General features: G+C 37.3%; 1 long non-coding RNA gene across 6 annotated transcripts; it reads right to left on the reverse strand.

Moving 5' to 3' along the window:
- Positions 1-3,048: 3,048 nt before the first annotated feature.
- Positions 3,049-23,192, reverse strand: LOC129735646 (uncharacterized). 6 transcript variants are annotated; one of them, XR_008731432.1, is made up of 5 exons: positions 23,041-23,192; positions 14,109-14,349; positions 13,082-13,146; positions 9,963-10,038; positions 3,051-9,723 (listed from the first exon to the last, which is right to left on the reverse strand). It is a non-coding gene; the product is annotated as an uncharacterized LOC129735646 (long non-coding RNA). The 6 variants fall into 6 exon arrangements; XR_008731430.1 differs by having other exon boundaries at positions 3,049-9,723; positions 9,979-10,038; positions 13,082-14,349; XR_008731428.1 differs by having other exon boundaries at positions 3,049-9,723; positions 13,082-14,349.
- Between the last annotated feature and the right edge of the window lie 1,291 nt (positions 23,193-24,483).

Here is a 24,483-nt window from a genome sequence, read left to right on the forward strand (position 1 = left end):
TGCCTTTTTTTTCCCATATTTTCCATCTGTAGCACATTTAATATATGAAGCCAATTATATGTGAAAATGTAAAGTGGTCTGAGTCGATGAAAACAATACAGACCACATGTACACATGAGAAGTATAAGCTGTGTTATTCCTTGCATTTGTCCTGTGCTGCTGAATATAAATACAGTTTTTTTCAGCTTGTTCAGAAATGCTGTTGGTACTATTTACTGCATTCCCATGTCTCAACTTTGCTCAAAGTAGATGTAAACGAGAAATAAAATTATTGCTAAGATTACTTTTTTTTTAAGTGGCTGTTATAATCAGAAAAGTGACGCTATAAAAATGATATCTCAGTGTTTCACATTTATTCTCCCTCAGTGACTTCTTTATCAATTGTGCTCATTTTGCAAGTCTAAACAAGATTCTTCTCACTTCCAGTACTGCAGCTCCACATTACCTGGATGCAGACAATATTCTTCTCCTCTCTTTTTCAGTGATAAAGATTTTAGAATAAAAACCAGGAGGTAGAATGCAAGGCTTTGGGGTTCTACTTTGCAGTGCACATAGTGGAAAACATGTACTTATAGTTAAATGTATGAAAATGATACAAAAACCTGATGCAGGTACTTGGGCTTCCATTTTGTTATTGTCTTTCTGATGACAGTGCCTTGACTCCAACAGCAGATCTCAAGGTATGGCAAGCATAGGCACTAATGGGGCAGTGATTTTGAATAAGAGTAGCAACGTTCAAAATAACTGAAACTATATTCAATAGATGTGCTATTAGCCAGCACTTCTAGCAAACTGACTGAGAGCTCAAGTTTGGATCTGATTCAGAGGATGTCCCCTTCCCTCCAGTTGGTAGCTGGGAAAGCAGTGTACAAAATCATTAAAAACTGTTATAAAGGAACAAAGGCAACTTCTGGAGTCAGGAGTCAGGTCTTCTAGCCACCACAGGTATAACACTGTAAAAAAAAACAAGAAAAGAAATTAATTTTATGGCATAGTCTTCAGCAAACTAGTCAGGCTCTTAGGACCCTATTTAGCTCTGACTGTTATTTCAACAGCAACAACTGTAAACGTAAAAAAATTCAAACCTCTGTTAAAAGTCTGTGTTGTGTTGGTTTACATGTTTTCTGTTCGACTTTTGGCATATGTTTAGAAAAACCAAGTGAATTTATAATCAAGATTATAGTTTTCTACCTTGAATTGCTTTCTACCTTCTTCAAACCAGGCCTGTTTTTTCAGATTTCTTGTTGGTCATCGAAGGTGAAATTGTGAAATAGCATGTTTTGTTTATAGCCAATATGGTACACAGTGAATTACTGCTGGAACAGAGGCAGAATTCAGGCTGCCATTAAAATCCTGCTTTGCCTTGCTTTACAATATGTTAGTGTTAGCATTTCTTGGATTTTAGGTTGCATATTTGACGTGTATTTATGGTATTAGCTGTTTCTTGGTAAGAAATTATGTCTTCCTGTTTTACACGGACAAGACCAGAACAGACTGCTTGTATGAGCCTGAAGACTTCTGTTAAAACAGTGAAGGGGAGGGAAAAAAAAAAAAAAAAAAGAGAGAGAGAAAAAAAGATAAATTTAGCAGTCTTTGCTTTGGGAATGATACTTTTTTTCTCCCTCATAAATTTAACAATAAAAAGCCTGTTCTTACTACGGGTTTAGAAAATGGAAAATTTAAAAGAGTTACAAATAGCTGACACATCTCATTTAAAAAAAAAATTATTTGCTCTAACTTGCTTCCTTTGGTTTACTTGGAGTCATTAAAAAAGCATTCTTTCTGCTACCTATTAACAATGTAACCTGCAGTTTGTTCAGCAGCCAGGATCAATTTACAAATGTTTTGTTTAAACAATCGTTACACAGAATAAATTAATGGCACAATATGTGCTGCTTCTGGTAATCCAGTTAAGACAACAGCAATACGTATCTAATAAATATTTTTAAAGTTTCACTGAACTGTCACTGGAGCAACTGTTATATTGATCATTCTCTCTTTTCTTCTGCACCAAAGGGCTAACTTTATACGGCTTTTATGTCTATCAAAAGAATAAGCTTTTTTTCAATAATCTTTATTTTATCTGAGCTTTTAGCATATTTGTTGGACTGTTCCTTAGACTCCAGAATTTACAAATGGCACTTTGAATGGCATACACAGATGCAGTGCAAGCTGCCTAAACTATGCATTTATTTAACTATGGAAATCCTGTCTTCCATGGGTCTACTTGTGACTCCGAAACTGTACATGCTCAAATACTCTGTTGAATGCTGTCTTAGAGAGAGATGCTAAAGCCTTTTGCACTGTCAGTCTGTGATTATCACCAAAGATCTTCTAGGTGTTTGTTTATATACATGTCACCCAAGCAAACCTCTCAGGGCTTAACTCTTATTTACTTTCTCCCACCCCACCCTCTCTACTGAGCTCTAAATCGGCTTGCTCTTTAAATTTCAGCAGATGAAACACATTGCCTCTCACAGACATTGGTGCAATTCACATGATTTGCACCAGAATAAGCAACAGTATTTAAAGCGAATGCATTTTACTTTGGATGTTCAGCCTTGGGCACTGGCAAGTTACCCTCAGCATGTCCTCCAGCTTGCCCTTTCCGCAACTATTTTTTTTCCCCTGGCAGAAACCTCTGAATAAGCTTTTCCCGTCACTCTTGTTTTTTCTTTCTTTGCAGCTGCTTCTCTTTCTTTCTAATATACAGCTCGCTCACCACATATAGCTGTTCTAGCTGTAAATAACGTAGGCAGACACCAACTGGTAGTACACAGACCACCCAAATTAGCTGTAGCTCTAATCACATTTCACCTTTCCTGTCTGAAATGAACAACGACCAAAACTGGCTGCTATTAAAGTTCTGCAATGCATATTAAAGACAAACTTACCAATAAAGTTTCACAATGTTTTTCTAAGCCATATTTATCTGGTTCAGATTACTGGAATTTATGATGTCTGTGTAATGTTGGATCTTTGCCCCCTACTTTGATTTGTTTTCCCCGTAACTGAAAAGCTAGCCTAGGTTAAACAAAAAACATAACAGCTATAATCAGTAAAAAGAGAAAATCAGATGCAGTGTGAGATATCTGAGTCAAGAAGCACAGCTAGAAACTCAACCTAGAGGTGCTGTTGATTCAGTTTATTTGTAATGCAGAATAAGCTGGAAGCTGTTACCAGGATCCTTTGTTTAAAATCTGAGTACCAAAAAAAAAAAAATTTAACCAAGTACTGTCCCACCACAAATGTAAAAGTAATTTCATCCCTTTTTCATTTCCTTAGATTACAGGCAGTCAAGAATCATACAAAGACAGAAAATCTATTCTTAGATTCACTGGAATGGGTGAATCAGTTCAGATTAAACAAGAAATACCACAAATCTTTGACACTTCATCCAGACAAATTCATGCAGTCTAGGATACAAAGTAGTTTAATTGGCTTTGTGTTACTCTTTCTAGCTCATCATTTCATCATTTCTAGTGAAATCAGAATTGGAAATACTAAAATAACAGAAAAAAATATTCTCATGTTTTTTCCAGAACCTAGAGGCTTTTTGCAGATATACACCTAGGTGTATGCAGGGTATTTTTCACGTCTGGCTGCTTTCGGAAGCAAATGAATGCACAACAGGAATTTGTCAGAAATAATTTTAAAAATATTTAAAATTGCATGCTGGGGCAAATATGCAAATTAGTCATTTGTAAATGAGCTTCTTGGTAGAGTACTGGTAGAGGGATACATACCTCCTTCCTTGCTAGAACTGACGTGCAACACGTGTCATATTTAAATCCTGCTATCTAAAGAAAAGCTGTGTTTGAGTGTCAAACAATTAATCTATTTTGATTTGAGTACAATATATTACATATGAAAATCTAGTAAATCACAAAAGCCAGAGCAGTGCATGATGTAGGATTGCCCATTTGCAAACATTTGGGACCTTCCTGAGCTTCTGCTACTAATGATGCTACTGTGTGCTGCTGGAAGCTTTTTTCCAAAAGCTTCAGGATTAATTCGGTATCAAAATGGATGACAAGCATTCACACACCGAATAATGATATTTTTAATTCATAATTTATCATGTTATGTGATGTCATAAATTAAATAAGGCTATATTAATTCTGAGTGAAAATATCATTTCAGTGAATAGCAATCAGTTCCCACATGACTCTGCTTTTCAGACAAAGGGATAGAGTGTGTGAAATATTTCTCTTGAAAGAAAAAAGTGTTTTCAAATCCTGGTGAGGGAGTTTGCATGAAGAAACGTCTGGAATGATAAACTGAATACAATCACTGTTAAAACGAAAAAGAGCACAGCAGATTAAAATGTTTGTTTAAAGTGCAGAAATAAATCTGACATCACTTTTTAGTCTCCTTCATTCAAACAAGATGATATTTGTTGCCAGCAAGTTTTGTTCCAGTGGGGAAGGGATAAGAACTGAGGGCCACACTGAACACTCCTTCTTATAGTGGAAAACCTGCAGATGAAATCATGTGTGAAAACTAACATAGAGAAATATTCCAGAAAGTCCATCCTGTTTCTTGTAGGTTTTTTACTGAAGTCAAAGGGACAAGAAGCAGCATAAGCTAGACAAAATGACAGCAGGCTGAACATGTCTCAAACTAATTTAACACGGCAGATCTAGAAACCCTAACCCATGTGTCCCTTACCATTAGTTGAAAACAAAAAAAGGCACGTCAGACTTCCCATTTACACAATTAATTTTTATTCTAACACAAAAGTAACAAGCTAGAAAAAGCTAGATCTGTCAATAGTTGAAATTTGTATCTGATGAGAAAGAGACACTTATGTAAAAGGCATGAAGACAGATCTGACAGTTGTCCACTAGATCCTAGCATGGTGGACATCATTTCAAGCAGTTCTTTTCATTACAGAAATGCGTTACAGAATTTCATTACAGGGATGCATTACAGAAACTCTGAGCAGCTTCTTGCATCAGGCAAGCTCTATGCAGACCCTTCTGTGTTCCTATAAAGTGGTCTTTATTTCCATATCCTTGGAGTTTGATCTCTGCTTCTGCTTCCTGCTGCACGTTGGGTCCCTGTACCATTCAGGGTCTTCAAGGAGGTACTCACACTAGCAAGTTTCTTCCTCTTGGGTTTCTCCTTCATAGCCCAAATCCACCTTCCATGGTTTGAAGAGTGGCTCCATTATTTTTTTAATTCAGGGCAGGAGTACACAAAGTCACCCTTTTGGACCACCTGAACTAACTCTCTTTGAGATGAAATCAGAAATTCTCCATGAATGCACCTCATGGGTTCCAAACAACAAAGGACATTCAACCTACAGAACTAGACTGGAGTTCATGCAAAGCAATTCCTTGCAACGTGGACAGCATGGATGTTGGGCACTCAGTGCTAACTGTTTCACTACTGCCCTGGGCCACACTGCTTGCTTAGAGAGATAGGCCTTCCTCTGCTCTGGTGAGAAAAAGCAGCCTAATATCGTGCATTCACTTAAGGTTTCAGCCTGCCTCAAAATATTCAGGAGAAATCAGTGAGGTAAGTAACCGTCCTCCCATCTCTAAAGACAGAGCACAGCACACTGCATTTCAGTAGGAAACTGAACAAAACCCAAGAAGTTCTAACAACTCCCAGCATCTGTTGCACTTGTGAATATCACAGTGCCTCAGAGGGAAGGCTTCAGTGTTGGCTAGAGGATTCCTTGGGAGGTAGGACTTCTGGCTCAGATCACTCTCTTCAGTTTGCTTTCCCTCCCCTTGCTGGCTGTCTTCTTTCTCCTCAGAGAACTCATAGGGAATCAGATGTTGTGGGAGAGAGTATAAAGCACTATCTTCCTTGTTCCAGGAAATAGCTGGGAAGTTGGAACTGAGACACTTGACTGTATTTGGACTTGGGTCATTATGAGCATACCCAAAACAGGCATGGAAGAAAAACTACTAGCAGAATTTAAGGTGCATCTAGATTTTTAAGGGCTGAATGGAAATGTAAATGCCAATGAAACACAAAAGGACATTTAGTCACCTTTGTACTCATCTACCATGTGCAAGGGCCAGATACAAACTCGTCAAGCTAATGGTGGTCAGACCTCTACATCCACACATTTTGGTTCAACATGGTTCAACATGTTTGGTTCAACAAAGACTCAACCTAAGCACTGAAAGTAATGACATCTTGCTGATGCATAACCCTGACTGTAAACAGTACCTATTAAGCTAGACACTAATCTTACAAAAAAAAAAAAAAAAATGGAAATGTAGCCTTCCAGTCCTAGATCCAATGCAGCCTTTTCTAGTCTGGGTCTTCTGATCATGCTCTATATAAAGAGTGTGCATACTTTACAACTTATTTGTGAATGTAACTTCCAGTATTTGGATTAGATTTCCAGATCTTTTAAACCAGAGAATTGTAAATGTGCAGGTCATTACAGATGAAGACAGATCAATACATTCCATGTTTCCAGCTAAAGGGGAGTCAAATTGTCCCCCTTCACCTGAATTTCATCTTAAGTTTAGTCATTCTTTTGATGTTCTAAGTACCATTAATGTAAATACAATGAGAAGATTTCTGATAGTAAGATCATTTTTACCTTAGCAGGAAAAAGCATAACATGATCTGAAGGCTGGAACTCATATGAGGTGCAGAGAATAAGTGAAGCAACATGGTACAGTTCAGAACTAGATCTCTGGCAATATTTGTACAAAAACTTGGTGTATTTGTTCTAAAAACAAACCCCAAGACTTGGGATGCATGATTGAATGCATGCTTAAGGCAGTTGAATTCTCCCCAAAGAACTGAATTCCATCTCTGATTCTGTCAATAAGATACTGTGTCAGTTAAGTCACATATATTAAGCTTTTCATAAATGGCTCTTCTAATTTCTTATTTTCTGGGTAACCATCTTGAGAATCTAAGTTCAGTTTTACGGTGATCCTGAATAAATTCAGGTGTAATTAAAAACATGTGAAACACTTACATACAGAAAATTGTTTGACATACTAAAAACTTTGGAAAAATCAATCGTTTTGTGTTCCACTGTTTGAAAGTTTAAGCTGCAGCTTCTTGGTACACTTCTTACTCATATGCAAATGGAGACTATCTTCTTACATTACCTCATGGGCATTTTGAAGATAAATTCATAACACATTTAAAGCAAACATTTTGCAGTACTTGGCTACCTAAGAAAGCCACATGGAAGACTGATAGGATTTTTTAAAAACATTTCATGTCTCTGTGGATACACATAAATTCTGCATCTGGGATCACCTGGGTATATATGTCACCTTCACATACCAGATGGAACAAGATCCGGAACTGAACCATCTTTACCCCTGTAATTTTTTCCCCCGTTTCTTCATGCACCGGTTTTCATGGAAAAGAAATGTGGTTAGGCTGATCACACCAGAGCCTTGAAAAGTTCCAGTCGGCAAAAGTGGATGGAAAATTCAGACAGGCAGGCAAGCAAGCCAAGAAGAAAACTATTCTGTCACCAGAGCAAAATTATACATGGTGTGGTTAATAGGACATGGAGCGTATACTGAAAATAAACCATACATTAAATAGAACAACAGACATTATCCATGTCTGTAATGAATGACACCAGCACCCTACCAAAAATAGCATGGTAATAGCAAGACCTGTGGAAAACCATGTGTGCAAAGTAGACATTTAATGCAGAAAAAAAATCTCATATTTCTTCAGACAGTCTTGATATTGGCATTTTCTAAATGTTATAACCTGATATGTTTTTCATATATGCATATACATTAATCATAACATATTTTTTAAAAATTTTACATAAGTAGGACAGTGCTCAGTAATTCAGGAAAGCATAAGGCTCTCCAGTTTCATCAGACATATATTCAGCCAGACAACAGCTTGTAGCAAAGAAAAATATGATACTCAGACAAAGAGCATTACATTCTGTCCATATTTTGCTTGAAACAATAGTGAAACACATTGCTTTTAGCAGTCATTTTGGGCATTGCCAGGGCTCTGGAGAGAGATGGGAAAGTTGCTGGGCAGAGCCATCAGGTGTACTAATGAGATAAGGGAGCTGGAGAGCTTCTTTGAAAATAGTTGTTGGAGAAGTTAGGAGGGGGAATTTGGGGTTTGGGGTTTTTTTTCTTATTTGGGCCACACATGTTCCAAGAAGGATTTGTATTGTGTATCTCAAAGGAACCCACATAGTATACCTGCAAGAAATACCAAACAATTATAAGCAATGCCCAGCAACTTCTGCTCTCAATGGATATATGTACAGAGATGATGAAAAGGAAGCTAAACACCAAATTGAATAACACAGCCTCTAAAATAAATCACTGTATTCAGTTCAAGTGTAACCAACATTCTCAACATTCTTTTGGCAAAATAATAAGAAACTATTGCCAGCTCTGCACAGTCTTGCAAATTCACTTCATTTTTTTTAAATGTTGCATTCCTTCGCTTCTAGAGAAGAAAATCAGTGTGTGAAGAATGTATCTTCTTTACATATCAGATATTCCAGATATAACTGACCTGCTTATTCTCTTGGAAAAAAATAAATCAATGAAAACTATTAGTTAAGTGGAAATTATATGTTTGATGGTTCAGCAAAGTTCAATTATTTCAAAATGTGGATATCCTAACCTTTGTTGATGAGTTAAACTAATCTAAATTATTCATGCAAACTAGAAATTACTCAGAAAAAAATACTTTTGACTTACAAAGTGGTTTCAGCTCATATTTTTCTCTTGATTATAATCTCTACTTGCTTAAAACATACAGATTGTTCCAAAATCATACATCATACAAAGAACAGAGATCTGAAGAATTTTCAGTATTTCCTCATTATCTGGAACCTTTCTGTTACGTCAGTTCATGCCCCTTAAGCTTTGTAAGTTTTTCCTTCCACTAAAGGTGACAGAAAAATATGATTCATTAAAGACATTGCGCTACATTTCTTCAGTTCAATGGAATACTTCCACTATTTATATGAGAAAGAAACAATATGAATATAAATTTTGCATGTGTACCTATGCTCTTTCAAAGTTAATGCTCTTTGGATCTTTTGTCTCATAAACCTTTGGGGTTTTCTGGGGAAAAAATCACACAAATAAATGCTCTGTATATTTTAAAAAATAAAAATAACTCATTATGCTTTTTTATGAACATAAGTTGATTATATATCTTTTGAAACACCTCTATGCAAGTGTAAACTACAAAATGCTTTCAGATCTTTTGGAGATCAAAAAGCTCATAGCTTTGAAAGTCAGCCTCAGTTAACTGCAGAAACTTCTTCACATTTGGATACTTTATGATTACTAAAATTTTGGATATTAAAAGTCAGGACTGAGATCTACAGAAAGTGGAACAACACTTCTTGTATAACTTCATAGTCATATGGGTTCAAAGGAGGCTGCAAACCTGCTTGTAGAAGAATTAATTTTGGAGATCTTAGTCAGCAAGAACATTAACCTTTTAAGGCACTTATATAGATTTCTTCAGAAATTCTGTCCCTACTGATCTCACTAAGACTTTGCTTTGACATAACTGGAGCTTGTGTATCAAGCTCTTGAAGACAACTAGGTTTGCTCTCATTCTATCTGAGAAGGGATATTTTCTTCTTCTGTCCAAATAAAGTCCTCCCAGAACAGTCTCTTATGCAGTGAAAGCAGGAATATGGTCAGCTAAAGAGGACAGAAATGGCTATCAAATGCCTTACAAAACTAATTCATTACAAGACCTTCCTGTCCAGTAGATCTGGTGAAAAAAAAAGGATGGATGAACACATTTTCCCTTCCCTTCCCTTCCCTTCCCTTCCCTTCCCTTCCCTTCCCTTCCCTTCCCTTCCCTTCCCTTCCCTTCCCTTCCCTTCCCTTCCCTTCCCTTCCCTTCCCTTCCCTTCCCTTCCCTTCCCTTCCCTTCTCTTCTCTCTTTTTCCTAATTAAAGATTAAGATTTAAGAATTATGTATTTGAAAAACAAAGGGGAGATTTATACCTGTCTGTTATCATACCATCCTGGTTTTGTCTGGGATAGAGTTAATTTTTCTTCCCAGGAGCTGCCACAGTGCTGTCTTTTGGATTCAGTATAAGAAAAATGTTGATTACACACTGATGTTTCAGTTGTTGCTCAGCAGCATTTACCCCAAAACAAGGACTTTTCAAGCTTCCATGCTCTGCCAGTGAGCAGGTGCACAAAAAGCCAGGAAGGAGCAGAGGCAGGACAGCTGACCAGAACTAGCCAAAGGGATATTCCATATGATAGAATGTCCTGCTCAGTATATGAACAGGGGGGGCTGACCAGGAGCTGCTGATCACTGTTCGGGGACTGGCTGGGCATCGGTCAGCAGGTGTCAAGAAACTGTACTGTGCATCACTTGGGGATTTTTTCCCTTGGGTTTTATTCCTCTCCTGTTCATTATAATTATTATTGTTGTTGCAGTTGTTGGTTTTATTATTGTTGGGTTTGTTGTTGTTGTTATTATTATTATTCTTTATTTTAGTTATTTTTTTTTCACATCTCCAAATTATGTAGTACACAGTTTTGTTAGATTTGAATCAACAGTAGGGATTTGGGGCAGTATAACCAACTAACCTGTTTCTTTACTTTATAAATGCCATCTCCTAATACAAAGGAAAACCTTGTATAAAACTAAGACAGAACAAAAACACAGTAATGGGAAGAAGCCAATGGAAAACTGAATGAATGAAGCATCAACACAATATCTTAGAGTTATATTTAGGCACACTCAGCTGGGACATGGGGACAGAGACTAATTATGGAGGTTAGATAGGTCAGAAGTTAGGAAAACCTTAGATTTAGATGCCTTGCATTCTATTCCCTCCTGTGCCACAGACTTTCTAGGTGGAACTGTGGTCAATTCCTTTTACTTCTGCCTTGAACACAATTCTCCACATGCAAAACTGAGGATAATAACACTTCCCCAATATATCACATCGATGATTTTCAGTATTAGAATATAACAGAGGCTTAGAGAATATGGATTTGGATAAGGGCAAACAGAGGGACAAAAGAAAGAGGTTTGTTTGAGAAGCTGAACTGTCTCTAGACAGGAAGTGCCCAAAATAATTATAGCCATTTAGACAAAATCTGCCTTCAGTGGGCTGCAATTCAGATTGCCAGAATTTATGCTGTAAAGTCACCCTGGGTATTTATTCCCTTAAATCTCCTATTTTTCTTTGTTTAAATCAGAACCATAACATTATTTTGGCCCAATTTTTGTGTGGCAATAGAGTGGTATTTATTAATACGTTGCTCTTTCAGTTTATGTCTATAATTTAAAGAAAATACAAAAGTCAAGATTCAGTAAAACCTATGTCCAGAAGTTCACAGAAGCTCTGGTAAGGGTGGCACTTTTATTGAAACTGGTCCTAAATTATATCAATTACACAGTTTGTGGTATTATATAGACGTAACTATCAGAGGTTGTTTCCTTTTCTGCTGCCCTGAGCGCACAACATTTTGCAAAGGCCTAGCTGATGATTGTATCTGTTTCCGTGCATTAGTTTCATTTAAATTTATCTTCTAGACATTATGTTTATTGTTCACATCGTGAGCTGATGAACCCCGGAGGCTGAAATATATAATGCTGCTCTGAATCCAGCATGAGCAGGACAGTCCTAAATTGCATCAAATCATGAGGTTCCTCCTCAAAGGAGGCAGGCCATGAAAAGACATTTCATGGAGAAGATTAGCAGTGGCAAAAATAGTGCAGAAGACCAGCCAATAATTTCATTTATATGCATACCCACAGTCGCTTTCTTCCTATAGCAGACAGCCCAGCTGTCTGCAGCTTTCTCATGCCTTTTGAGTACCCTTGTATATCACTTATTCACATGGGTGTTTCATGGGGTATATGGGAGTAAAAGCAAGCAGTATAGCCTAATGAAGTTGTAACCTTTGTTATTATGTTCCCCTTATTTGCAACACCTGTACCAATAGCACTTCTTAAGAAGCATCTGCAAAACCGCACAGCCCTCTTCCCCACTTGTGCGGGTCATGTTTTTGATGTGGCCTCTTAAATGGAACAATTTATCCTCAGGGAAGTGAGTCACACTTCAGTTAATGATGATGCTGAAACCAGTAGGGGACAATGTAAAGGTTAACATGAATATTTTGAGGCTCATATATTAACAGAATCATCCAGTTTTCCTGGGAAGAGAACAATTGCTCTCCACCAACTTGGTCCTGCTCTTTATAAATGGCTGTAAAATAAAGAAGGTCCAAAGTATAAATTTGACTTGGGCAAGAACGCACTAAACAGTATCCAAAAATAAAAGGAAATCTTTTCAAATATTTTTAAATTGGCTTCATCAGCTATAAATATTGGTCTCAATTTCATAGTCATCCCTTCATAACACTCCCAGTGACTTCCTAAGTCAGTTAGTCAGCTATAATTTACAGCTTGTTAATGGCTTTAAGCTCTTCTGATAAAGTCTTAGAGTTACAGACCACTGAAATCAATTAAACTGCTTATCAACAGGATTTAGAGTAGGCCATAAGGACAATGGAACAATTCTGAGATTTAGTTGTTTGTCAAAAAGCAAGAATAATCAAGCATTGATCAGTAAGTTACTTCCAAATGTTCTGAAAATACCTACATACATAGCATTTACAGTGGTATAAGAGGTAGTGTCAAAATGGCATTTTGAACAAATGAAAAATAATACAGTTTAAAAACACTTAATCAAAGATTGGTGCTGTGTTAATGTATTATAGAGATGTAGCAGATTCCCATTACCCTATGAAGAAATCTATCAGTAGGATTTATAAAGCAAATTCCACTTTCTTAACTGAATTCATGGCTTTTACTGTATAATAGGATAGTAAACAAAAATAAAACACAGAAATTCAACCACACAATGCATATTGCAGAAACAAGACTTGCATACCTATGAAACCCCACAAATGAAGAGTTTTAATCTAATATCCTGCATACTACTCCGTGCCTAACACTTTTTCCAGTATGCTATGTGAGCCCCAAAGGACCAAAACCAAAACCACTATTAAGTGTCTTTTCTCAGGAAGATTTTTAAACATGTTGATAAATCTTCCTTCTAGCAGTTGGGTTTTTTGTGTAACTGCAGAAGCAGTACCTTGTATTGCAGCATTCACAGCTGTGACAGCAGCCATCCATAGTAGTATCTGCATACAGCACTTCCTGCAAGGGAATTGCAGCTTTGACCCTGGCACAAAAGTCACTCATAGACATATCAGCCACTATTTAAACAGCAGGCAGATTGGGAGGAGTGGGAAATGATCCCACTCCCACCTTTACTTCTGCCAGAACGTGGCTGTGTCACTTGGCTGTTGAACTTGGCTGTGATGGCTGCCACCAAAGGGAAGAGACAGGTTGTGCTGTCTGGTGGCCTGGAGCACTGCAGTGCAGGGCTGCGAAGCCCCTTCCAGAAGCAGGAGTCATCCTCCATGGTCCCTCCTTGTACCCTATATGCAACAATAGCTGCCAGGCCAGTTCCCAGAGTGGGGTTCCCTCTGCCCATCCCAACATCCCAACAACAGGGACCTGAAAAGGGTCCTTGAGGCCATTTCTGAGTAAAAGCAGTATTCTCTCAGCCTGCTTTTCCTCTTTTCCCTTAGTTAAACTCATCTTTCTGAGTTGAAAGGGAACATGTCTTCTGGTGTAAATAGGAATCCAGCCTAACATTTCTCTGAAGGCACTCATAATAATATAGCATAAATCATATAGTTAACCTTTTGACACAGGAGTTTTAATTAATTCACTTTTAATCATACATGACAAGATATATCTGCTAATGAGTGATGACACAGGCTAGAGAAAGGAGTACAGTATTGAGCCTCAGGAATTCCGCATTAGGTGTGACTCTGTTACTGACCTGTGTGGATTTCGGCAGCTGGCTCACATCCCCGTCCAGGAAAGCTCCCAAGCTGAAGTTTCAATATGAACGTACAAGTTTTCTATAGACATTCTAAAGTAGCTTTTTTAATCGAAACCTTCACATCCAGTTAGTTTTATCTCAATCTGGACAATAGGGACTATTTAATCTAATTGTACTCCCACAAGAACAGAAGGATAGTTTAGAAACTCTTTGGGACTAGAAGATGTTGCTCACATCCTCATCCTGAGATAGTCTGTTTACTTACCTGTTCAGATGAGCTTTTCTTCTTAAACACAACAAAGGAAGGTGAAGGAAAAAGGCTTTATTTCCATGTAATGTTAGTGATGTGTTTGATGGTCCAGTAGAAGATCAACAGCATATGAAGATTTCCCCAGAGACCTTCATCATTACTGGTGTAGTTCTCATCACAGTTCGACACATTTATTGCTCTGGTGCTTTTCACAGATGGCTGTGACACTGCTTTTCCTCCTTGGCTTTTTTAACAACTGTACTTTAAAGAAAACAAGCTGGACTAACAAATCTTGTTAACATTCTAACATAAAGCACTAAAAGGATAAAAAAAAAGTCTCAGTTAAGAGTAAAATGTACCATATGCCCTCCAACAACTACGCATCATGTCGAACCGCCTTTGTGACTGTCTTATTGTTCCCAATTGTACCTGGATGTGTGTAGAGATAAAACTTTCACTCCAAGCTATAAATTTCTTTCTTTTCACTTTTTTTTTTTTTTTTTTTTTGCCAATTCAGAATACCTTTTTGGCATAGTTTTTTGTAAGAGATGTTATATAGATAAATAAAGCTAGGTAATAAATAGCTCCATAGACATCTTCTACTATGAAAATTTTTAGTTCAAGAACGCAAACCTATTTTAATTAATGGGGCTGAGTTTTTAACCTACTTGCTTTTTATAGGACTTATTAAAGATTAAAGTGATGTATGGAGAGTCACTGTCTTTGAGTGTGTTATAACCTCTATTTGCATAATAAAAGAGACTATGCATAAGCTTAGTAGTAATCATAAATGTATATTAATGAAGACATTTATAGACACATGAAAATGTATACCACATAGGGAAAAAGAAAATCTAAGTTATTAATGTAGACAGATTCAATACAGATGATGTTATGTATGTTAACATTATTATAAATCCTTATTGTTATTCATAGCCTTACATTAATATTGTCATTATGAATCATATTCTGTCAGTTCCTATGAGAAAATAAAAATACATGATGACAATACATAGTGGCAAAGTGGCATTATCATGTTTATATTAATGTCAAGTTCAAATTAAAATTAGTTCTAAAATTAGTGACAAAGACATTGTTTCACATTTTCAAATAATAAGCGTTTGTATTAATACTGCTAATAAATTGATATTGAAATAAGCAGCTTCAGTAACTATAGAATGAATGGGTTTGTTATTGCAGTAAATGGAAATATAATCTTTTGAAATTGTCATTATTGGCCAATGAATAAGGAAAACGATGTGCGGCATCTTTGCATGTGAATGTGATGGTCCAGATTCTTTTTCCTGACATTTATTTTGCCCTAGAGTTGGTTTATGGATTTCACCTTTGTTATTTTTGATCCTTTTGCACAAAAGCCAAGTTCAAGATTTGCTGAAGGGCTTGGGTGGCTCTGGGATCCAAACACAGGGTAGTGACTGGGTAGGGTTCACTGGGCAGTACTTCACCTTCCTTCACTCCAGCTTCAGTTATGGACCACATGCAATGTTATCTTTGACCCACACTACTGCTAGAAGTTTCATGATACTTGCTTGCTTAGTGCATTTCTACTCATTTTCTTAAGAAAGCTTTAAATAAGAACTTACAGACATACTTAATTTAAGGGGTTTATTAACATGATGACTGAAATTTTTTCACCTTTCTTCTCTAACATTATGTCAGCATGGAGTTTTCTTTATTGCATGTATAGTACCGTCAGCATTTTTGTACTGTTTTCATCAGACAACATAAAGTCCCTGAGGGCTGTTGATCACAGACAGAAGGTTAAGCCTTGCACCATTTTTTCTCCTCTCTCTATTCTATTTTGCTTGGACCAAAAACATATGGAAAAGTCTACATGGAAATAAGACTCAGGTTATTGTTATTTCTCAGTCAGAGGTTAAAACAGTTTTTATACACCGTGACGTATAGTGAGCATCATTCATGAGAATTAGTGTTTGGACTGATTTATGTTGCTACTCTGAAGAGGATTTAAGAAACCCTCATAACTGATCCTTTGGGAAATACACTAGCTGCACATGGAGAGTTTCATTTTGAAGAAGTTGAGTTGTATATAGATTCTCATGGACACACTTAACATATTTCCTATAGCAAGCAGCACGTGCAAATAGACATCTGTGTTCACAAAGGACTTCAAACATATATAAGAAACTATCTCTTCATTAAATCATTTAATTTTCATGTTTCCTTGCCATAGATACTTCACAATTTAGGTAGAGTTTTTTCATATTAGTCTACAGATAGGTCTTGTCCTCAATTTTTTAAGTATTTGGGCTTAACTAAGGATACAAAAATCTACACAAGAAACTGCACAGGATATACGGATTAAAAGTTACTTCTATCTCTTTTTTCTATTCCCTGACAGGTTACCCTTCATTCAACCAATGCATTACCAGCATCATACTAGCCTTGATAAAAACAGAAAACCTAGACAGATGGAGCAACCTTCCACACTTTTTATCCTACTTGGGAAGACAAACCCACTGTCATTCACATGTTTACAAACTCTCTAGATTAGTACAGCTGAGCTGAACTGAGTTACTCTGCAGTCACTCCGGTCAAAACCTGACTTAATCTACATGGGAACATTATTTCAAAATGAAGGTTAACTGATCATCTGCACTAGTACCTGTGTCCAATTCCATAGGTAACAAGTATGCAGAAAAATTCGTGAATGATGACAAATCCAAGAAGAAAATGTAACTTTAAACTAAGCAAATTCAAAATGAGAAAGAAATATTACATCAAATCCATGCAATCAGAACTGATAATTCTGTCTGCAAAGCCCTAATCTTGTTTCCTGTTCAGGAAAAGACGATCTCAGTAATGCATAGGACCCCATTTCAGACAAATACTTTAATGGTGTGATTAGTTTTAATAATGTAAATTATCCCATAAAAATCTATTTACCAAATCAGGGAGTAAAATAGCTCAGAGAGCTGCATCCATCAGTCTCTTTTAGGAAACCACTCTTTTTCAGCCCAAAAGCACAGAACTTTGTATGGATGTCTTGGCAGAAAAGTAAAAGAGAACTGTACTCTAAAAAATGTTTCAAAGCTGAATTCTCCACTTAATGTGCAGCATTAAAATCAAGGGCTTTCCTGTAGATGTATATTCAGACTGTCTTGATTTGTCTATGGATAGCTTCCACAGAAATCAGTTACACTTGGATCATCTCTTTCTGATACAATCAAAACTGGAGAAAAAGATGTTGTTTCCTCCCCTCCTTTTTCTTCCCTCACACTTTTCATTTGGGAAGGATGAGTAGCCATGTATAACCCAAGGAAAGGAATGAAACGCAGACAAGCTACATAGCAATCGGCAGCTTAAGCCTGGCATGAGATCAGCCTCTAAAGTGCTCCCTTTCAGAGAAGCAGCTTACCTACCTTCCATAAGTATGTGAAAGTCTGTTTCTTTTCTATGTTTTGTCAACACTTGTTTATCTCATCCTACCAAATCTCCTTGAATTGAGTTGCGTGTCTGCAAAATGAATCCAAGGCTCAAACAAGCTATTGACATTCTCTGCCCCCACCCGAGAAGTTTCTTTTTTCTGTTGGCAGTGATTCATGGCATTTAAATTCTGTCTTCCACAACAGGCTTATAGAAAACTAAAGAAAGAACTACAGTGCCAGTGAAGGAAACATAACTTTATCATTCTTGTTTAAACTAATTGGCAAATCCAGTAAGGATAACATGAATTTTCCTTACTAGCTTATTTCTTGACTTTTTACATGACTAACTTTCCAACACACTGTAGTGTGTCATCTTCAAGATCCTACTGTGGGTTGCCAGAACAACAACAATATCCATGATGGTAAAAGAATAAGGGTCTTGAGACTATATCTGAATTTGTCAAGAATTAATTTGAAACCCATTTTAACCAGGCTAGCAGCTGCTTTTTTTAGATGGAAGCAAAAAGGTAACAAACTCCCTCGATTAATCCAGGCTCTCAGCTGGCTTCTGCCCAGCCATGTTCAAGGCACCACCAGTCTGGAAGGATTCCAGATTGGACAGTCTGGCTGTCTCGAGTATTTCTTCTCACTAACTTTTAAAGTTAACTCAAGGCAAAGCTTTCCTTTGATGTGTGGCCTTTAAGAAAGCAGCATTACCAGAAACCTCATCTCTGGGGTCTACAGATATTCAAGCTGTAAGGAAAATAAGTCCAGACTTCTGGAAAATGCATTTCCTTGAAGAGATGTCCCCACAAATGTCACCTGATAAAGTTCCTATGACTTCATCGCAGAACTGTGAGCACTCAGACCTACTTCCCACTGACCTTTACCTCACACTTTGCCTTCCATATTTTTCTTTTTATTCCTGATTACAAAGAAATTAACTCTTGCAATCACTTACCAACCTGATGAGGAGCATGTAACTACACCTTTCCCTCATTCCTCCCTCTTATTTTTAACTGAATATGATTCCTAGAATAATAATGATAATGATAATGAGAAAGACATGCTAAATGCATTCTTTAACTACTAGTGCATGATTGCGCTCTGACACATGCTCTCTAGTGTTTTCCCCAAGCTTGCTGTAAAAATTATGATATTCCCATCGGGAAAACACTTCCATTAAAAAAATGCACTGTTTTTATATGCAGCCTATATTTATTTAACCATAATGTCATTCTAAGTTTGGCTCATTTCCTCACCCTGTTTCATAATTATATTTGTTGTATATCAGGTCATCCATTTCCGTATTTGCTGTTTGGCTAAGTAAAACGGTAGGGATCTTTCAATTGTTCCTCATCTTTAACTCCCTCCTTCCATTCTTGTAGCCTGGTATCTATCAGTACCTTTCTGTTGGTGGTACAACTGAAGGCAATAGGCCACTTGTGATCTGACCAGAGGTGCAATAACAATGCTGCTGTTCAGAATGATTGTTCCATTGGTTTACAACACAAGATCACACTGCTTTTTATTGCCACCGCAAGGCGTTGCTAACACCTACCTAGCTATCTGCCTGCTTTCAGCCCCAGATCTCTTTCAGTGTGAGGCATCACATATACTTCCTTCTGGAATATCTGGGCTTTGAAAGCATTTTGATTCTGTTCTCTGAACAAATTACATTTTTCTGCCTGGACATGTGTCAGAATATCCCCTTATAGGAAAAAAAATATTTTAGTTGGTACATCTAGGGACATAAAAATAGTAATACGTCCTCTGGCCAGTTCTCCTTTGGTGAGATTTACTTGCTTTCTCATCATCCTTCAGAAAGAGAAAAGTGTTAGGTTCCACATTACACAGACCCAACAATCCAAGAAGACACATGTAGCTTAGTACTTGTCTGCTCCTTGTATACTCATGCATTAACACTTAAAGGTGGTTGATATCACAGAAGACCTCACGTAAATTAGGCAGCATTAACTTTGCAGTTACCCTAGTCTTGAATCCTGTCTACCTTCCAAACTCTTTTTACTTTCCAAATACCTAGAGTTTTCAAAAGTGCAAGGAAAAGGAAGAATTGTACCGAGAAACTTTCTGACCCCTTTCTAAATGTCATGCAAGTGATTCTGAACATAGACAAATCCCTTTTCTTTTGGTTCCTATGGAAACAACCACCTCTATTCTCCTTTATCACTATAGCTTATTTCTTATGTCTCTAGGTATTTTCTTTGCTTCCCAAAATGCTTGAATTTAATATACTTTCCATATTTACTCCTTATGTGATTTGACACTTTTCTTATCACTGATAGAAGCATTCAGCAAGATCTGAAGAGAATCTTTCCCCCACCCATTGGCAAAAAATATTCATAACTTCACTAGGGGAAAGGGTGGACAGTCAGGATTTCTCACAAGCCTGTTCTTATTTTAGATGTGCTTCTTCCAAAGAGTCTATAGATGTTCAGCACTAGGACAGGTAGAATGGGTGGTTGAGGATCACATGCAGCCTCTCTTCAGCATTAAAATCACATATTTGTTTGTAGAATTAGTCAAGGTAACAACTGTAAGCATCTATTTATATGCAGGCAGAAATGTGAAATACAGGTTGGGCAGGCAATTGTCAATACTTTGCTCCTTTTTCTAGAGCAAAGTGATGTTTGTGATAGATTCAGTGCATTAAAACTAATTGTAACTTTAGAAAAAGCATAAAGTCAGAAGAAAACATTACAGACTATGAGTGATATTACCTTCAAGCCATGAATAGATCATTTCAGTCTTCCTGCATTTCTTAGTAAAGAAAAAGGAAGCAGGCAAGGGAAGAAATAAGACCTTTTCTGAATGTCTAAAACCAAAGTCTGGAATAATATTATGCCACATCTGGGAAGTGAGTTTTTACATCACCTGGTGTACAGCAAACTTTTATCTGACCTCAAGATTAATGGTTCTCCACATCTTTAGTTATAACACTACTTCTAGCTCCCCATAAAGGGAGCTGTTCTTAACAAAGATTATATGATCAGTGAAAATTACAGTGTGGTCTCATTAATACTTTTATCAGCAAAGCTGGGATGCAACAGTCTCTGGGTACAAACAGAAATGTACCTCTGTGAATGAAGAGCAGGGAGAAATGTTTTGAACTGGTTCTAATACCAAAGCCAATTCTAACACCAAGTCATGAAATTACTACTAAACAGCAGTGATGGAACTGCATATTGAAGCATGATAAGAAAGTAAGCTAAAGAGCAAGCTCTGGGCATATATCTAAAACAGGAAGGCCCAAGTAACCTTCGAATACAAGCTGGGTTTTTTTTGCACTCTTTGCATTCTTACTAGATGATGCACAGAGAAGAAAGTAACATTTATCATTTTAAAACATGAATTTCAGACAGGACTTGCATTTGGGGGCACATAAGTCTCAAGGTTGTCTTTTTGCCAATGTGCTATAACATTATTGCACTCAGGGTACACTGCTGACAGTCACTGTTCTGCAAAAATGACAGAAAATAGGGAACAGGCGTAAGCAGTTTCACTTCTTGCACACAAAATGTCAACTTAGCTGTTATCTTATGGCCTAAGTGATTAGCAGATATACACAATCATTTCTGAAGCTGTTTACTATATCTGCCACAGAGGCAGCCAAATTCCCAAGCTATCTGGAGTCTTTTGCTTCCAGTTCTCAGGACTGCTTGCTTACATTAGGGAGGATGCTTCAATCTCTCACAGTGATTTTGCTGCCAAATTTTTGTGTGTTGTTGGTTTATTTTGTAACTAATTCACTTCTCTTTAGGTAATGTTTTCTTTTACCAGAGGGATGAAGTGATCAGACACTTTTCAGTACAAAAAAGCCACCAATCAAGCATTTGTTGCATAATTCAAACATGTGGTGAGGGAGAGACTACTGGTATAATTCCATTGTTTACCCAGAGTACCCAGATAATGTCCCTGAAGGCACTGTAAGCGTACCAAAAAAAATAAAAAATCACTTTTTTTTGTCTTTCTCTTTCTCTTACTCCCTCATTACACACTGGGCTTTCTTCCAAAATACTGGAGGTCAGTCCAAGGGGCTTTTTATAACTTAATCCTTAGAATCTGGGGTCCACACTTGCTGTTTCTTCACATAAAAGAAAAAAACCAAACTTTTCTTTGGTTTAGATTTTCTTTTCTTTCTTTTTGTTTTGTTTTGTTGTTGGTTTTTTTTTCTGAAGAGACGGTTGGATTCTCAGTTCTGTTGGGAATTACATTTTCCTTCCCTTATTCCAAACAGCTTTCAAAATGCCTTTAATTATCCAATATAAAGTTGCCTGGTTTGTCTGTTCCAATGTCTCATATAATGCAGAATGCTTAAATCTGTCCCCTCTGACAGACTGTAGCTAAAGTAATATTTTATATTCTAATTCTGAGAAAATTTATTATTATTAATAAATTACTTTATCATGGTAGTGAAGTACGTTGGTAATTGCCATTATATTGGCTTCAGGGATCGTTAAAAATATATGTTTCTGTTGAAATAATGATTTTGCACTAATGTAACTTAGTACTGTGCTTTTTAGAATATATGTAATCATTGTAATAAAAGTACTGCATTTATGTATTATCTTTCACCAAGGAAGAGACTAAATCATCTACAATATATACTTGTGATTAGATACAGAGACTCTGCAGAGAACTTTAGGAGGGAAAAAGAGGTTACTTTTCTTTGGGTGGTTATGGAACAAACTCCAGTAAGAAGAACTCTGACCCTGTATTCTTTAAAGGAAATTAGATCCAAACGCCAACTGTCTTCCACTAAAAGACTATTTGGAAATTGCATCATCAAACATTAAAGAGATGCTTTATCTATGGACAGCACAGGAATTGTGTATGAATATTCCATACTCCAGGGTTTCTCAAATTATGGTCCCTGGAAATCATAGGTCAAGGGTATCACCACACCTTTTTTTGGAGATCATACAATTTTCCTGTCCATTCATAGCAGGGATAAGATGAAACAGGCAAAAAGTCAAACTTTAAAAACTGTCTGCTGTAGAAAGGAAATGCAATTGCTGTGTATATTCACATAATGGCAAAGTGAAAAAAGGTGTCATCCTGCAGAATGCATCTCCCACAAGTGCGCATCTCACTTATGAATTTTACACTGAACTAGATGCAGCTGTGAGAAGAGGGGAAAAAGTACTACTCCAACTTCTGAGCTTTTTGGGAGAAGTCTTTAGCAGGTAGTGTGCTACATTTTGATTTGGTAATGATAGAAGCAAAACCTGTGTGCATGTTTAGCACCTATGTGCTACAGTGGTATTTGTTCTGGACTTAAATGTGCTTCCTACTGACTCTGATTGACAACTGAAGTCAAAGATGCCTAAGCCTTTGCCTCCCCTTAGGCCTGACCAAAAAACTTTGATATATCTTCTTTAGACAGCACAATGCCCGTCTCAAAGAACCTGTCCCTATATGTATCATCCAAAATCCGGAGCTATGAGCTGTGCTACCTATATAATATGAAAAAATCAAGTGTCTTAGAAGTATGATTCAAAAGGTCATACCCTCACCTTGAGAAGGAATTGGCCAGTCAAACATATAAATCGAAAGGGGTAAACTCCTCATTTTCTTTCACATTGGTGTCTGTGAGCCAGGAATGTCCATAACACAAGGGGATTCGCACTTGCATTACTCACTTCCTAACACTTTTTCTGAGGGTGAGTTTGTGGGCTGGGGTGTGAGAACTCTGTTTTGGGTTGGCCAGTTTTCACATGTACAATAATGTGACATCTCCATGGCATGTGATGGAGTAGTTGCCTAACTGCCTCAGCCAAACAGGGAACCAGAAATGAGGTGGTTTCCACACAAAAGTGCTTGAGGCTTACACTGGACCTGAAAGGAAAAATATTTTTCAGTATGCTGTCTAAGGTTTGGAAATCTTCTAGAAATAACTAACCGACCTGCAGGGAGCAATGTGGGTCAGAGGAATATCTTGGTTCTTTATTAGTCACCTCCTGACCAACAGACTTAACTGCAGAAGTGGCAGATGCTATGCTTTTAGCTTTGCAGAGAGTGCCACTATATAGGTTTGGGAGCTGGGGTGGAGGGCATCCCAGCATCATCTTCAAAGTTAAAATAAAAGTTAAACAGCAGCAGTAATAAACAGGACACACTTGCACATTGATGGCAAGCTAACTGTGAGTTTTTTAGTAACTATGTTCAGTGGCTACGCCACGTTTCCAGCCACCAAAAGGCAAAAAAACCACTCTGCAAGTCTTGCTCTGCTGCTGAACAGTTCTCAAGGAACTGAGACTGCAGACTGCTGTTTCGTCACCAATTACATTCTGCAGTGCTCCCCAATTTCTGTCTTAAAAGGCAGCTGTCAGTTCCTATTGCAAATTCTTCCCTTCCACAACTTTGCAGCTAATGTACTGACTCCTGAACTGACCTGGACTTTGCTTAACCATAATAAGAAAGTTTGTTCGCAAGACAATGTTGGGCCATCTCTAACTCATCTGATAAAATCACTCCCCTTGCAATGACGGAAACATCAATAGGTACAGACAGTAAGGAGAGTTTTTAGTGTTAGTGAAACATTAGCCTTGGATGCTAGGTTTTCGAATAAGAAAATGGTTCTTTTCCTAACAGTGTTAATGATCTTAGGGGAGAAGGTATTCAACATGATTGCATTGCCAGCAAGAAAACTGACATAAGGTTTTCTGGCTTTATAACCTATATTCACTTAGGTCGGTAACCTAGCTGCTAGCCTGCTGAAAATTAGTGTGTTTAGTGGTAGTCAGTCATAACTGACAGCTAATGAAGAAGTGTATTGCACTTCTTACTTTCAATATCTTTCCTGTTTGCTTATGGTACTGGTGACGATTTTGTTTGTCTAGTTCTTTTGCTATATTTCATTTCTAAACTTGAGACTCACTGGAACAGAGAGTCTCAGGTTGAAAGGAATTGTGACCAGATCTCATCACATAATATCTCTGCCTTTCTCATGTTGCCGC

The sequence above is a fragment of the Falco cherrug genome, chromosome 3 (assembly GCF_023634085.1).
Source record: "Falco cherrug isolate bFalChe1 chromosome 3, bFalChe1.pri, whole genome shotgun sequence".
Taxonomy (NCBI): Eukaryota; Metazoa; Chordata; class Aves; order Falconiformes; family Falconidae; genus Falco; species Falco cherrug.